The sequence below is a fragment of the Aquarana catesbeiana genome, linkage group LG10 (genome assembly GCF_042186555.1).
Source record: "Aquarana catesbeiana isolate 2022-GZ linkage group LG10, ASM4218655v1, whole genome shotgun sequence".
NCBI classification, from domain to species: domain Eukaryota; kingdom Metazoa; phylum Chordata; class Amphibia; order Anura; family Ranidae; genus Aquarana; species Aquarana catesbeiana.
The window spans coordinates 59,794,359-59,807,634 of record NC_133333.1 but is presented as its reverse complement, the minus strand read 5'-3'; positions in this window follow the sequence as shown (position 1 = coordinate 59,807,634).

Here is a 13,276-nt window from a genome sequence, read left to right as displayed (position 1 = left end):
TCCAAACGTGTTCTCCACCACTCTTCTGGCTCTGGCCAGCCATTGATTAAAAACCCTCTGGTCCGGGGTGAGGGTCCTCATCGGTAATGGCCGCATAAGATGGTTCCCCAGCGCAAACGCTTCATCAGAAACAAAGACAAATGGGAGTCCTTCCACATTGTCTTCTGGAGGTGGCAAGTCCAAGCTGCCATTCTGGAGACGCCTGTAGAACTCTGTCTGAGCGATGACTCCACCATCGGACATCCGGCCATTCTTCCCCACGTCCACATACAGGAACTCATAAGTAGCTGACACCACTGCCAATATCACAATACTATTGAACCCCTTATAATTATAATAGTATGACCTCGAGTTGGGTGGTGGGATGATGTGGATGTGTTTCCCATCAATTGCCCCTCCGCAGTTAGGAAAGTCCCACCGCTGGGCAAAGTGGGAGGCCACAGTCTGCCATTCCTGTGGGTTGGAAGGAAACTGTGGAGTCAAACAAGAAAAATAAATTAATCATTTTGCACATGAACAGGGAAAGCAGATTAGACACAAACATTCTTGGCCAACATCAGTATAACATTTATTTTAGGGAGTATTTAAAGACCAAGGTATAAGGTCCACCTATCAGATTCCTCCTCCCCCCCTCTCATGGGCCATTTGTAAAATTTTATGGGGGGGGATATGTTTTGGAAAGGTAACCCTCTCCACTTCATTGAGAGATGAATGCCTAAATAATGTGTCTTACTTTGGCCAGCCCCTCCTTACTTTACAGTAGAAGAAAACCATCAGGCCTTCAGGAAGAAACTCAAGACCTACCTCTTTTAAGAAGCTGGACAACACAGGAGAGATCAAGCGCCTTGAGGCGATTCAGTTCGCATTTGCAGCGCTATACAAATCATTCATTCATTCATACAGTATTGGCAGCCCACTGGACAGGTAAGAAGTGCCATAATACAAAGAGATAAATACACACTGTACACATTTTAGCACATTTTTACATTCTGATATTACCTATCAAGATAATAATAGGATACAAAAACTTCAAACAGTACCATTTAAAAGTATTCAGGCAGGCCCTTGCATTACATGCTTTGCGGAATTCATCCATAAATCTGACCACTAAAGAGGTGGGTATATAGTGTGTATGGGTTTGGCAAAGTCAGCTGATACAAGATTGGTATCAGCTGAGTTAGCAGTTCGGGGGAGGGAGGGTTCCAAATGATTTTGGGACACCAAAAAAAAGCCTCTGGCCCTCTGCCTGAATTTAAAGCACAAATCACATTTTTACACATTTTAGGGGGTGTTTGGGGTAAAGCACTACTATGGAGCTGACAAAATACATTGTTAAGTGACTACATGAGGTGAATATAGGGCCAGGAGAGCATGCTGGGGAGGTAAGTGAAGGCAAATATGTATGAAGGACAAAAAAAAACCAGCATGCATGAGGACAAAGGGGACATTCACAGCATATTACAATCATGGTAATTAGGGAATGAGGAAAGAAATACAATACATTATCAAACATTAAATACAATAAAATGTGATGTTAAAGGATAAATCTTACCTTCATATACTCCTTCTGCAGGACCTGGATGATGGCAGAACAGGTCTCCGGGATAATGATCCCCAGAGCCTGGGGGGAGATGCCTGTCGAGAACTTGAGGTCCTGCAGGCTTCTCCCCATCACCAAGTACCGCAGGGTGGCGACTAGCCTCTGCTCCGGAGTGATTGCTTGCCTCATGCAGGTATCCTGCCTGCTGATATAGGGGGGTCAGCAAAGCCAACAAACGGTGAAATACGAGGTCCGTCATCCGGAGAAAATTCCTGAAATCATCAGGATTATTCTCACGGATCTCATGGAGCAAAGGCATATGACAGAACTGGTCACGCTGGAGCAACCAATTCTTGGTCCATGAACTCCTCCCCACTCTGTTCATGGACTGGACTTTTGTCAAGGTAAGGACCCCAACACCAAGCCCCCGCAAAGCACGAACTCTACAAGGAGTACGTATACGCAACATGGCTAGAAAACGGTCGGCTGCTCAGAACGAAGTAACAGAATGCACTGAAGAACAGCAAGGCCTGTGAAGAGCGGCCTGAAAATCAGTAACGAACGAACACGAACACAACGACAAGTCAATTGTACTCGCTGCACGCACTGAAGACCAGATACAAACCCACAAGCACAAACTGAACAGCAGAAAATGATCTGAAAACCACGAGTCTGAAAAAGCGCGAATCGTCTCTCACCAAACTTTTACTAACACAAGATTAGCAAAAGGAGCCCAAAGGGTGCGGCGCTTAGTTCGGAACTGCCTTTTTCTAGTCTCGTCGTACGTGGGTACGTGACCGCATTCTTGGCGATCGGAAATTCCGACAACTTTGTGCGACCATGTGTTTGCAAAACAAGTTTGAGCCAACAACCGTCGGAAAAAAATCCATGGATTTTGTTGTCGGAATGTCCGATCAATGTCTGATCGTGTGTACAGGGCATTAGGCTCGGTTCACACCATTTTTTTTGCCCAACTTGTTGGTGAGTGAATTAAAAAACGCAAAATGTGGCAATAACGCACTACATGCTTTTCTGCAGCTTCTCATTGAAGTCTATTGAACCAAAAAGGCACCGTTTTACTTTTAAAAAAGTCGCTGACCTGTTTCTAAAAATGCAGCGGCTGAAAAAAAGCATAGATGTAAATGTGTCCCATAGGAAACCATGTTAAATGGACTGTAGTGCATTTCTGCAAAAAGCATTAAAAATGCATAGGTGTGAACCGTGCCTTACTGTCCTCTCTATGCAGGCTTGGGTAGATAGAAGTGGAAGTTACTCACTCAGTCCCTTTAGCCTTGGTTCACACTGATGTGATGCAAGAAACACACAAGATTTGCTGCATTTCCCCGCATTGCATCCCTCTGCATAGCAATTGCGCACCATCCATGCACCCCAAAACAGATTGCAATATGCAGTGCGATTGCCCAAATCGCATTCAAGGTTTGTGAACATTCATGCGATGTGATTCAAGTGCGGAAAAAAAGGGTCTTGCAACATTTTGGCATGGATCTGATGCGAATTGAGGCATACAAAATGTATGGCTCAAATCTCACCGCACAGTAGTGTTGGGCGAGCAGTCGAGCTGAACATTGCCTGTTCGGCAAACATCCAGAATGTTCACCCACCAAGTGCACAGTGAATAGCTGCCGGGTAATAAGGAGCGGTCCAGGAAGCCGGCTGAATGAAAAAAAAAAACATTGCCGGCAATAGAAAAATTTGAAAAATAAAAACGGCATGGGGGTCCCCCCAATCCATATTAGGCCCTTTGCGTCTGGTATGGATTTGAAGGGGAACCCCATGCCAAAATTAAAAAAAGAAAAACGGCGTGAAGCCCCCCCCCCAAAATCCATACCAGACCCTTATCCAAGCATGTAGCCTGGCAGGCCAGGAAAGGAGGCGGTGGTTTTGGGGGTCTGCGGGCAGGGGGCTTATCAGAATCCACAAGATCAGCCCCCAGATCCCGCTCCCCCCTTTGGGTCTGGTATGGATTTTTAAGAGGAACCCCACGCCAAAATTTAAAATAAATAAATAAAACAAGGGCCTCTTCCCCACAACCACTGGGGTTGTGGGGGTCTGCATGCACTGGCTTATTCGAATCTGAAAGCCCCCTTAACAAGGGGCCCCCAGATCCTGCCCCCCTTTGGGTCTGGTATGGATTTTAAGGGGAACCCCATTCCAAAATGTAAAAAAAAAAGTGTGCCCCCCAAGGGTCTGATATGGATTTTCAGGGGAACCCCCACGCCAAAACTTAAAAATATGGCGTGCCCTCCCTCCAAAATTCATACCAGACCCTTATCGGGGTATGCAGCCTGGCAGATTGATCCATCGTCAATCACGATGCCCGCCGAACCCAGAAAAAAACAAAAGCTCCGCCCGTGACGAAGGCTAACCACCTGCTCCGCTGTCTGACAGTTGCTCGCCTGTCCTCCTCCCTTTTCTGGCCTGCCAGGCTGCATGCTCGGATAAGGGACTGGTATGGATTTTGGGAGGACCCCATGCCGTTTTCTGTTTAACATTTTTGTATTGCCAGCAATAGGTTGCAGCCAGGAAAATCTATAAAAGAAACGTTTTTTTCTTTATAAATGTCAGTTTTGCTCCAGCAGGTTCTATACATGGTACTGATGTGCAACATTACAGGCTAACTAAGGGGACCCCCCCGGCACTATATTTAACCACTTGCTTACCAGCTCAGGCACAAATACGTCGGCAAAGTGGTTTGTTCCCATGAATCGACATTGGCTCCTTTAAGAGCCATAGCAGCCGAGCGCCACCAGCGAGGAGAGCCAGAATGAGATCTGTCCGCCGCAATGTCGCAGTCCCGCTAAAAATCGCAGATCACCGCCATTACTAGTAAAAAAAAAAAAAAATGACGATCGTTGGATCCTGTATAATAAAGGCTGCACAATAGGCGGATGAGTATCTAACCATCCCACAGTGGATGTGTCCTCTGGACGTCCAGGTCCAATGTGTGGGTGCCTTCCGTATATCTGTGCTGTGGGACGGTTGGATACTCATCCACCTGTTTTGCAGCCTTTATTTTACAGGCTCCAACGATCGTCTGCCCCAAGTAGATCCGCCCAATACAGACTGGGTCTGACGTCCATTAAATACTTTATTCGATCCTGGTGTCCTGAGTGCTGCTTGAACACAGAGTCATTCCACTGGAACTTATACATTTGTAAAACATCTTCAACTCTCAAATCCCTGATGAAGGTATCAGAATATGGAAATGCTTCGGGTATCGGGGTATATCACCCCTAGAAGGGTACATATAATACGATCATTATTCATCTGTATATCTTCTGTTCTGTTTCTGTATGGAATGTATTTTTATATGTTGTAGACGTTTGCACGTCTTTTTTTACTGCATACCATTAAAAATATATCTTTCAACTTAAGAGTCGGTGGTCTGTTAAAGTCCCATTAAGGGGGGTATTCTTCTTTGGTCTTTATTCCTATGCTTGTCTTTTGAGGACTTAAAACACCTGCTTCGCCTTTCTTCAATTCCTGGGCTTGGATCAACCTTCTTTATCCTGCTGGCATGGATCCAGGTAGGACTTTCCTCGGTAAAGATGGCAGTCCTGGTGATAGCTACCACTTTGGTCAATGGTCCGAACGGAACCTCTTGTGGCTTTCGACCTTTCTGAAGCCTCTGGACCACAACTTGATCGCAGACCTGGAACGGGTGGGTTAGTACCTGTGAAGAAGAAGGAGAGGTGCGAGCGACTCTTCTTTCAACAATATCAAGAGTTTCAATCAGTTTTTTTTTTACATATGCCTCCTGTATCTGTTCCAAATCACCTTCCCCCACCATCAAAGGATGATTAGCCCACGGTGTGGGAAATGGCCTACCCATGAGTACCTCAAAGGGGGAATAACCCCTCACACTGTGAGGGGTCATTCTGATTTCAGCTAATACAGCTGGAAGAACTTTTCTCCATTTGCCAAAATTCCCACCCGTAGCTTTCCTTATCCTGTCTTTAATTGTTCTATTCATTCTTTCTACAATCCCTGAACTATATGGATGGTAGGGGAGGTGAAATTTCCAGTCTATTTTTAGTACTTTTACAAGATCTTGGCAGATTTTAGCTGTGAAGGCTGGGCCATTGTCTGAATTTATTTGTAATGGACATCCCAATCTAGGAATAATTTCCTGTGTGAGGATCTTCACTACAGTTTGTGCGTTTTCATTATTGGTGACAAAGATTTCTGGCCAGCGTGACATCATGTCCACTATGACCAAAAAGTATTGTTGTTTCTTTCCTTCTTTGGGCATATGTGTAAAGTCTATCTGTAAATGGGTAAATGGCATTGTTGGGTACCCAAGATGTTCATGCTTTGATTTCTTTGGGTTTGTTGGATTGTTCCTAATGCAAGTGACACATCTCCGTACAAAAGCTTTGACTAGATTAGGTAGTCCTGCAATGAAAAAATCTGCATCTAGGAGTTCACATGTGGCCTGCCAGCCCTTGTGACCCAGTCCATGGTATTGTGCAATGAACAGGGGGGCGCTAGCATTAGGAATACACGGTCTCCCCTCTTGGCAGATTAATCCTGTTTTAGGATCCTTTTGCACCATTCCATCACAGTTCCATTGCGCAATATCATCAGAGGTGGCAAAAGCCTGCAGTTCTGTGAGCCAATGTGTCTCTTTCAGGGAACTGTGTTAGCATGGGCATTTGAATGTTTGCCTTTTGTGTAGATGCAGCTTCTTTGGCAATTCTGTCAGCTAGTGCTTTACCTTTGGCTATATCAGTCATTTGGCCTGTATGTGCCTTACAGTGCATGATAGCTAGTTTTGAAGGCAACTGAATTGCATCTAGTAATGCTGTGACTAAGTCAGAATGTGAGATGCTCTTTCCATCTGTTGCTACATATCCTCTGCGAAGCCATATTACACCATGGTCCCAGACCACACCATGAGCATATCTGGAATCGGTGTAAATGTTTACCTCTTTTCCTGCAAACAGCTGGCATGCACGGGTTAATGCTATCAATTCAGCAGCCTGTGCAGACTGATAGGGTATTGGATTGGCCTTGAGGACAGTATCTGGCAGTTGGACCACAGCATATCCCGTGTGATAGACATTATCACCTGGTCTGCTGCAAGAGCCATCAACTAAAACTGTTTGTGCAGTAGGGATTGGTACTGAAAGCATATTTGCTCTAGGTGAAGTGTCCTGATGTATTGATTGTGTTCAGTCATGAGGTGGTGGTAAGTCATCCTGTTCTCCTTTAAGACCTAATAAGGCATTCAAAATTGGAGCTGGGCCAGAGTTTACGTTTGAACTTTTTATTTTCAAGTTTGGATTGGACAGGAGGATGACTTCATACCCACTCAATTTTTGTGCTGACATATGCTGAGTATGTAAAGTTTTGAGGAGTGTGGTAACATTGTGTATAGTATGTAAGGTGGTGTCATGACCCAAGGTAAAAGGTGTTGCCATCTCTACAACCATTGCACAACAAGTCAGCGTTCTGAGACACGCGGGCATGCCTTGCAGCTGTACTGGAACCACCTTTGAGAAAAAAGCTACAGGGCGTAGTCTCCCACCATGTTTCTGGGCCAGTACTCCCGCCATGGTTCTGCAATTTTCCCTTGCAAACAAGTGAAACATTTTGCCGAATTCAGGGAGACCAAGGCTCAGGCTGGTAACCATTGCACATTTCAACATGGCAAAAGCATTTAACATTTCATCAGACCATTTTACAATATCAGACATTTCAGAGAGGGTTGCTTGTCTCAATATATTGTCATAGAAACAACAGTCAGGTATCCATTGGCGGCAGTAACTAATCATTCCAAGAAAGGTAAGCATGTCCTTCTTGGTAAGTGGGCGGGGCAGACCCACAAGAGCAGCAGCTCTTTTGTGACTGACTTTCCTAACTCCCGGAGACAGCACAAACCCTAGGTGCTCAACCTCCTGTTTACACCATTGTAATTTTTTCTTAGACACTGTGTGACCATATACATGTAATAATTTCAATAAGGATAGGCTATCAGCCCGGCAGTCCTCCTCTGAAGAACTACAAGTCAAAAGATCATCAACATATTGCAACAGTACAGAACCAGTACTATAGCATAGACCACAGGTGAGTCTATGTAACCCTGGGGCATTCTACACCAGGTAAACTGGCGATTGTGTTGGTCAATCGACACAGTAAAAGCAAACAGTGGCCGTGTCTCCTCGTCTACAGGGACGGAGGAAAAAAAGCATTCCTTAAATCAATCACAGTGAAACATTTGGCTGTTGCTGGAATACAGGACAGGAGTGATGGAACATCAGGTGCAATGGGTGCTATTGGGACTATGAGGTCATTTATGGCCCTCAAGTCCTGTACAAACCTGAAGGAGCCATCTGGCTTCTTTACAGGGTTAACAGGTGTGTTGTATGAAGAAATCATTTCTTCCAGGATCCCATCCTGCAGAAACTTTTTCACCATTGGCACTATGCCGTCCATCTTTTCCTTAGAGAGTGGATATTGTTTGTGACAGATAGGAAATGTACCTTCTTTGAGAGTGGCCTTGTGTGGTGTGCATGAAATAAGTCCTACATCCAGATCTGATGTAGACCAGACCTGGGGGTCTATAGCATCAAAATCTTCTTCACTGCTTTGTTGTGACAGCATTAATAAACCTGGTTTACATGCTACTATAGTGATTTTATCTGAGGAAATGTCTAGACCTCCTTCTGAGTTGGTTCTAATTGTGATTCCTAGTGGCCCAAACAAGTCTCTTCCCATCAAATTTACAGGGCACCTTGGTATTATCCTAAAAGAGTGTGTGCATATGGTGTAACCTTCATCATCTTCTATTGGTAGGGGTGGGGTCCTATATATTTTTGTCAGTATCCCATTAATTCCCAAAGAGGGTTCTGCTGGTTCCCATTTGCCTTTGAAATGATCTTCACAAATAGTACTTCTAGTGGCATCGCTATCAACGAGATTTGGAAGGGGTCTCCCATTTACTGAAATAACCAGTGGACTGTCAGTGATAATTTGAGACAAAAGGAAAAGTTAGGACACTACCCTCCGGGCCCCATCATTGTTGTTGATTTCCCCATTTGATTGGAAATGTTGGACCTTATTGGGCGGATGCCTGTGGTTGTTGTGTCTGGTTAGGGACAGAGCTGAAGTCAGGAGTCTGAGGGCAGGTGGGGTGAGGACACTGACTCACCCAGTGATCCTCGGCACCGCAGTTGAAACATCCATTGTTCCTTGGGCGACTCATCCCTCTTCCATTTCTGCTTCTAAACCTGCCTCTACTTCTTCCTCTAAAGTTTCCCTTCATATTTCCTTGGAAATGTTGTGTGGAGACAGGTGATGGCTTTGGTATATTAAAACAACCTGCTGCATCTTTCTGTGAAAGTGCTTTGCCAAAGTCAGTTCTAAGAAGGGTTGACCATTCAGTAATCATTTGTTTGACTGAGACCACTAAATGGAGTATGAGATTACTCAGGAAAGTCTGGATAAATAATGGATCCATATCTGGCTGAATACCCAAACCGGCTTCCTGTGTCCACACATCATTGAATTTTCTCCAAAATTCAAGAACTGATTATCCTGTCTTTTGTTTGCATGCTATGGCGGTGGGCAATGAAGATTTTGGTTTAAAAATCTCTAGCATGTGAGTTTTTAATTCAATCCACATATCATCTCTCCCTTATTCTGTGTTAAGCTTGTAATCGGTTGCAGCTGTACCCGCCGGTTCTACAGTAGATAGAGTTCCGATCTTGGTCCAGTCCCAACCTGTACCAGTCCCTACAACACCCTCAATAATTAACCTCATATCTTCCTGTGTGTATTTTCTGCCTTTACAAGCTTTTTTTAGGTAGGCGAGAGTGGCGGATTTATGTCTTTTTTTTTCTTTCTAAACATTCTGATTAGGTTCTTGTAGATACTGAGTCTTTTTTTTTTTTTTTTTTAATAAGCACTCATTATGGTCAGAGGTTCCCCTGATCACAAGCAAGTTTGTACGTTATTACTTTTCTTATTTTTCTAACCAAACAATTTTTATCTATATTTCAAATTTTTTGGCAGAGTGCCAACAGGTTCTGGAAAACTATGACGATGGGGAAAGGGCATGAACAATGAAGGATCCCTACTAACAGAAGAGAAATCAGCACAAGGGACACACCCCATTGACTGTAAGGGTCCTTTCACACAGGCTTGTCCGGATGACAGGTCCGTCTCCGCTCACTGTGCTGAGATGGACCTGTCAGAGTCCCGCTCTCCTCTATGGGGGGATCGGATGAAAACGGACCATCTGTCCTTTTTCATCTGATCCGATAGACAGATAGAAAATAGGGTCACCATCCGTCTGGATTTGGCAGACAAGATCAGATTGGATAGTAGCGGTTGTCAGCAGACATGTCACTGCTGACATCTGCTTCCCCATAGGGGTGAAAGGAGTGTCCGATCAGGTCCGCCTAAAAAACTGACAGGCAGACCTGATCGGAAAGCCTGTGTGAAAGGGCCCATAGTTTGGTCCCTTACGCTGATGTTTTTATTTTAATTAGTTTTTATTTTAGACTAATGCCCTGTGCACACGATCGGAATTTCCGTCAGAAAAACCTTGGATGGTTTTTCCAATGGAATTCCGCTCAAGCTTGCCTTGCATACACACGGTCACACAAAAGCTCTCTGAACTTTCGACCATCAAGAACGCAGTGACGCACAACACTACGACGAGCCGGGAAAATGAAGTTCAATGCTTCAGAGCATGCGTCGAATTGTTTCCGAGCATGCATAGGAATTTTGCGCGTCAGAATTGCATACAGACGAACGGCAATTCCGGTAGAAACTTTTTCCGTCGGAAAAATAGAGAACCTGCTCTCAAACTTTTGCTGGGCGAAATGCTGCCAGCAAAAGTCCGATGGAGCATACACACGGTCGCAATTTCCAACCAAAAGCTCACATTGGACTTTTGCTGGCGGAATTTCCGATCGTGTGTACGCGGCATTAGGCTTTAAGGCTGCTTGCGGTGATGTTTGACTGCACCACAGGAGCAGTGCAGTGTAACCAAGGGTCGGTGCAGATTAGCTGCGCTTTCCTATAGAGTGCTATTATGTCCTGCGGCTTTCTGAAAGAGCACCAAAAACACAGCATGCAGGAGTTTTAGTGCGCTTTCAGAAAGCACACCAAAAACCACATGACCTAATAGAACTCTATGGGAAAGTGCAGCTAGCCTGCACCAAACAAATGGGTATGTTGCGCTGCTCCCACCGTGCGGTTAAACGGCACTGCATCAGTGAGAAAGCAGCTTACAGCTGAACTAAACCCTCCTAATCTTTACAGCCAAGGAAGCTACCATCTAAGCCGCTGTTTGATCTGCAGTTGCCATGGTGCTGCACATGTGATCATTTCTGATGCCAGCTATTTGACTGACAGTTCAGTTGAGAGCACAAGCAACCATGAAAGTCACAGCATGCCTTGGAACTGTTTTAGAAAGCAGTTAAATTGATGGTTTAGTTCCGCTTACATAACTACCTGAATATGTCACACGTTTCGTTAAAGCTGCTAAAACTAGCAGCAAGGATTTTTTTAATTCAAGCAGTGGATTTTTTCAAGGGCCATACTGCCAAAAAAGTAGTGTGCATGCTTTATTGAATTTGTCTCTCAGTTCCTGTAAAAATACCAAACATGTTATACTTACCTGCTCTGTGCAGTGGTTTTGCACAGGACAGCCCAGATCCTCCTCTTCTCGGGTCCCTCCCTCCTGTTGAGTCCCCCCACAGCAAGCAGCTTGCTATGGGGGCAACTGAGCCAGTGTATCCATTCAGACATGGAGCTGAAGTTTGTCCCCGCCCCCTCTCTCTCCTCATTGGCTCAGTTTGATTGACAGCAGTGGGAGAGAATGGCGCCGCTGCTGTGTCTAAGCCAATAAGGAGGGAGAGTCCCGGACTGCCGAGGTACTAGTGGACAGTGCAGGATCGAGAAGAGGGCTCAGGTAAGTATTAGAGAGGCTGCTTCACACCAAAGGCTTTTTTTCTTAATACATTAAGATAAAAAACCTTCTGTCTTTACAACCACTTGCTGACCAGCCGCCGCAGTTGTACTGCGGCAGAATGGCTCGGCTGGGCGAAACGATGTTGTGTAACATCGCTTCGCCCTGTGGACACTAGGGGCATGCGCGCGCGCCCCCTGCTTGCCCACAGAGCCAATGCGAGTGCCCAGCGGTCGCAATCACCGCCGGGTTCCCGCGATTGCTCGGGGCACACGGAGAACCAGCATCTGTTTGTGTAAACACACAGTTTCTGGTTCTCTGAGGGGAGAAGTGACAGATCATCTGTTCATACAGAGTATGAATAGTGATCTATCTCTTCCCCTACACAGTCCCCTCCCCCCTTCAGTTAGAACACACTCTAGGGAACACATTAACCCCTTGATCGCCCCCTAGTGTTAACCCCTTTCCTGCCAGTGACGTTTTTACAGTAATCAATGCATTTTTATAGCACTGATTGCTGTAAAAATGCCAATGGTCCCAAAAATGTGTCAAAATTGTCCGTGTCCGCCATAATGTAGCAGTCCTGATAAAAATCGCAGATCGCCACCATTACTAGTAAAAAAAAATTAATAATAAAAATGCCATAAAACTATCCCCTATTTTGTAGACACTATAACTTTTGTGCAAACCAATCAATATATGCTTATTGCGATTTTTGTACCGAAAATATGTAGACTACACATAGGCCTAAACTGAGGAAAAAAATAGTTTTTTTTTATATATTTTTGGGGGATATTTATTATAGCAAAAAGTAAAAAATATTGGGGTTTTTTTTTACAAAATTGTCGCTCTTTTTTTGTTTATAGCGCAAAAAATAAAAACGCAGAGGTGATCAAATACCACCAAAAGAAAGATCTATGTGTGGGGAAAAAAAGGACATCAATTTTGTTTGGGTGCAACGTCGCACGACCGCGCAATTATCAGTTAAAGCGACACAGTGCCGAATCGCAAAAATTGCTCTGGTCAGGAAGGGGGTAAAATCTTTCGGGGCTGAAGCGGTTAAGTATAACTAAGCCCTGGTTCACACTGACTGGGGGAATGAAATAGTGCGAGTTCAGCTGAACTCACACAATTTCATTGCTGCGTGTCAGTCCCGACTTCGGGGGCGATTTCAGAGACATCTGTGCGGCTTTCTGCACAGATATCAATGGAAATTGTACCCCAGAAAATCGCCAAAACTAGTACAGAAACGACTTTTGGGAATCGATGCGGTGCCGTACCGATTCAGACGGTGCAATTGCCGCAAATTTGGCATGCGATTTAACATGTCAAATCGCATCAATGTGAACCAGGGCTAAAGGCAACATTTTTTTGGATAGTGTGGAAAGGGATTAGAACATCTGTCAGGTTTTTATTGCGGTCTGTCCCCCCCCCACATTAGTGAGATTCACCTTCCTCATTTGTCATGTGAAAAGTCAAAAGTGAAAGCAAAAGAAATTCCCAAATTTTGAGTTGACACCAGGACAGGAACAGAGGGGAATCCTCCAATGGGTACACTAGTTCTGGTGACACCCGAGATTCCCTCTCACTTCTTGTTTTGGTTATGGGACAGGAAGTGACGGGAGATCTCACCAACAGGATAAAGATGACCAAAAAAATGCGTCCAAAAAAGCTGTGCCTTTAATTCTACATGAATCCAGCTCTACCCTGAGCAGTAGATAGTATCCTAAAGGAGAACCCCACTTCTCCAGCACATCTCCCTGGCATCATCTCTCATTTTCTTGTCTTGCTGA